This window comes from Stegastes partitus, unplaced genomic scaffold (genome assembly GCF_000690725.1).
Source record: "Stegastes partitus isolate 25-593 unplaced genomic scaffold, Stegastes_partitus-1.0.2 Scaffold2003, whole genome shotgun sequence".
Taxonomy (NCBI): Eukaryota; Metazoa; Chordata; class Actinopteri; family Pomacentridae; genus Stegastes; species Stegastes partitus.
The window spans coordinates 157,201-160,814 of record NW_007579734.1 but is presented as its reverse complement, the minus strand read 5'-3'; the positions used below and the strand labels follow the sequence as shown (position 1 = coordinate 160,814).

The 3,614-nt window shown below is 45.4% G+C and overlaps 1 long non-coding RNA gene across 1 annotated transcript; it reads left to right on the top strand.

Moving 5' to 3' along the window:
• Window positions 1-1,548: 1,548 nt before the first annotated feature.
• On the top strand, window positions 1,549-3,328 carry LOC103373521 (uncharacterized). Its single transcript, XR_521073.1, has 2 exons — window positions 1,549-1,720; window positions 1,940-3,328. It is a non-coding gene; the product is annotated as an uncharacterized LOC103373521 (long non-coding RNA).
• The last annotated feature ends 286 nt before the right edge of the window (window positions 3,329-3,614 follow it).

The following is a 3,614-nucleotide window of genomic DNA, read 5'->3' as shown; positions in this document are numbered from 1 at the left end:
GTAACTTGTGAAGCAGGTCTGGTTCAAACAACCTGATGGTGAAACTGAAGTGAACAAGAAACTCATGAGATCATCCACACACACACACACACACACACACACACACACACACACACACACACACACAGGTTTTGTGTTGTTGCCATGGCGATGTGATGTCATCAGAGGCATCAGTTAAAACACATTTCATCTGAAGCTGATCAAACTTATTGACCAGTGATCAGCTGATGACTTTATAGACTCACTGATTGTGGTTCTGAGCAGAACTGATGTGTTGAGTCTGAGTTTTTAGTTTTAGTTGTTTTGGTTTTTTTGAGTAGAAGAAAAAACGCTGATAATCGTATCGAACTTCCTGGAAACTCGTCAAACCACAAACATGCAGCAGTGGTGTCCACATACTTTTGGCCATATCAGCGTTTTGTATCACGATAAACTCTGTTAACGTCTCAGAGAGTTTTCCTGTCAAACGCTTCGTTCAGCTTGTGGAAACAGAAGACGACCAGAAGTAAGTGGACGTCTGGCAGCTGTGGCTCGTCCACTCCGTGAACACATGAAGCAGAGACATGACTCTGAGCTGTTTGCGTCTCAGTTTGTCGCTGCAGCACAAACGCCTGCACAAACCCACACATGAACACACAACTGTCAGAAGAAACCACAGCGAGCAGCTGAGGAAACCACCGAGCAGAACAGTTTCTACTTCACACGCTGACATGGTTTGAACATCCTGAGGAGGAAACACGACGAGTGTTCAGAAGTATGTGGACACTCAGAGTTGTATCTCTCCACCAAACTCTGTTCACTTTTCTTCAGATTTTAGGGGATTCTGCGTGTTTCTAGGCTGATTGAAGCCTTTCGCTCGTTCCTAAAGGACCGACGGCAGACTTCCACTCAGCAGTGCCTCTGTTTGTTTCTGCACGTCAGCTGCTTTCTGTCCGTTTGTAATGTTCATCTTATGATGTTTTGTTGTGTTTCTTTGTGGACGTGTGCTGCTGCCTTTCTGTGAAAGAAGCTTGGATCTCAATGGATCGTTTATCTGGTTAATTAAAGGTACAATAAAAATAAAAGCTGTCTGTATGTGGACACGTCTGTTCACTGGCTGCTGTGCTTCTTCTGGTCCAGTAACATGAGTTTTAAAGCAAAACATCTCATGTGAAATCACCACATGTTGTCTGTGAACACGTATGTTGTCTGTGAGCACGTATGTTGTCTGTGAACACGTATGTTGTCGGTGAACACGTATGTTGTCTGTGAGCACGTATGTTGTTGGTGAACACGTATGTTGTTGGTGAACACGTATGTTGTCAGTGAACACGTGTGTTGTCGGTGAACACGTATGTTGTCAAGTGAACATGTGTGTTGTCAAGTGAACATGTATGTTGTCGGTGAACACGTATGTTGTCAAGTGAACATGTGTGTTGTCAAGTGAACATGTATGTTGTCGGTGAACACGTATGTTGTCAAGTGAACACGTATGTTGTCTGTGAGCACGTATGTTGTCNTTAAGCAGAAGTGTTTTTGCAGTAAACAGACATCGTTCCGTCCAAACATGGCCGCTGCTCTCAGCCAATCGGAGCTCAGTGGCTCACCTGTCGTGCTCCGTCTTGCAGGTGTGGGTGTTGGACTACTTCGGCGGCGTGAAGGTCGTCTCTCCGGAGGAATACTTCCAGGCACCGCCGTTCAAACACCACTGATCGGAGCGGCCGCTTCTGTAGTCCTAAAGGTATGTTTGTAGTCCTCCGGGGGCGGCCATGTTTGTCTGGTGGATTTAAAAACGACAGCGACACATTTTACAAACGGAGACTTTTACTGTGACATAGTCGGTTCATGTTAGGTCGACTTTTTAGGATGGGTTTTGAGAATTTGAAAATGATGAAGAGTTTCTCTCAGAACTGTGGCTCATTTTGTTGCAGATCTTTATTTTTCCATCGTTCCTCCACAGATCGGCGCCTCCAGAACCGTGTGACAACCCAAGCCTTCCTCAGGAACTCCAGTTTGTTCTTTATTAACTTTGTCTCATCACTCGTTTAAAAGCTTTACATCAAATTTCTTTTTATTCTTTAAATTTCATCACTTGTTTCTACTTGACAGAAAAAAAAAGATAGAATCTGATTTGTTCATTTGATTGGAGCTGAACGTTGCCGTTGGCCGGTCAGGACGGAGGTCAGTGTGAGGCATGACGTGTTCTTCAGCTGTGTGAGGTGTGTGTCGCTGTTCAGTTTGACATGAAGAAGCGCTGCTGGACTCCAACCAGCTGAACACCTCTTCTTCCAACAAACCTGCTTTTCATTTGGGCCGTTTGATTCCAGCTCCGCTTTTTTATTTTAAATGTATTTTTCCAGTGATAATCAGTATTTTTTTAAAGCATTGTGTTCACGTTGCTGCAGAAAACCTGCTTCAGCGACCTTTATCCAATTATACGCACAAGAAACCAGTTCTTAGTCTGAAAACTGACGAAAAAGGAGCGTTTGGGGGCGGGGCTGTCTGAAGTGGGCGGGGCTGTCTGAAGTGGGCGGGCCATAGATATGTCTAATAAAGGCTAGATGTCTTAAGGCGGTGTTTTGAACGGGATCACCGGTGGCCATCTTGCCCCGGGGCAGCTCTCTGGTAGAACCTGTGGTCCATGAAGGAAGGCGAGGGATCTGCACAAACGTAGATACTCTGATCTCGCTGAAATCTGGACGGATTTACAAATGGTTTGGTTTCTTCCAAACATTCTTAACGTGGCTACAATTCAAGTTATGATGAGATATAATAATTTATAATATATATCATGATGATCCCAAACTTTTGACCAGAAGTGTACCATCATTATCCGTCAGTGCAGAGTTACAACTACACCTCTGACGTTTAGAACAAACCAAACCGTTTGGAAATCGGTAGAAAACTGAGCAAGTTCTGGTTCTTTAAAAAGTCCATGCACCTCTACAGCACAATGTTATGGGTGAGCGAGTGGACCGGACCAAGATGGCCGCCAGTGTGGCTGTGAGATTCCATTGGCCGACAGGGCGGATGAGACATCTTGCCTTTATTATATGTATACATGGGCGGGGCTTTCTGGGGTGGGCGTGTCGCTCTGATGTGGGCGGGGCGTTCAGATGTGGGTGTGTTGCTTTGATGTGGGCGGGGCTTTCTTGGTGGGCGTGGTGTTCTGATGTGGGCGGGGCGTTCTGGGTGGGCGCAGCGTTCTGGGTGGGCGTGGTCTGTGTGTTTTGGTCTTCAGGACTTTGACGGTGCACTTTGAATAAAACGCTCAGTTTGCTGTGGAATGTGATTCTTTATTTTTCTGGAAGCAATAATTTGTATAAATAAAGATTTGAGTGAACAACAAGATGTTTTGTTTGTTTCCTGTTCTTTGGTGGCGTCGCAGGAAGCTGGCCGACTCCAGGTTTCCTCTGATGTCGGTGACGGTTCAACTTGATTTCATGTTTCTGTGTCTGAGTCGTGAAACAAACCAAGAACTTGATGCTGGTGTTTGTTTCACCTGGATGCAGACAACAGTAATCAGATTACCTTTAAGTCAAACTGCAGAGCGTTTCCTCCGATGAACGATCACAAACACTCGACAAAGACTGAACGAGCATCCGCCATGTTTGGTGTGAAGCAGGACGCCTCCG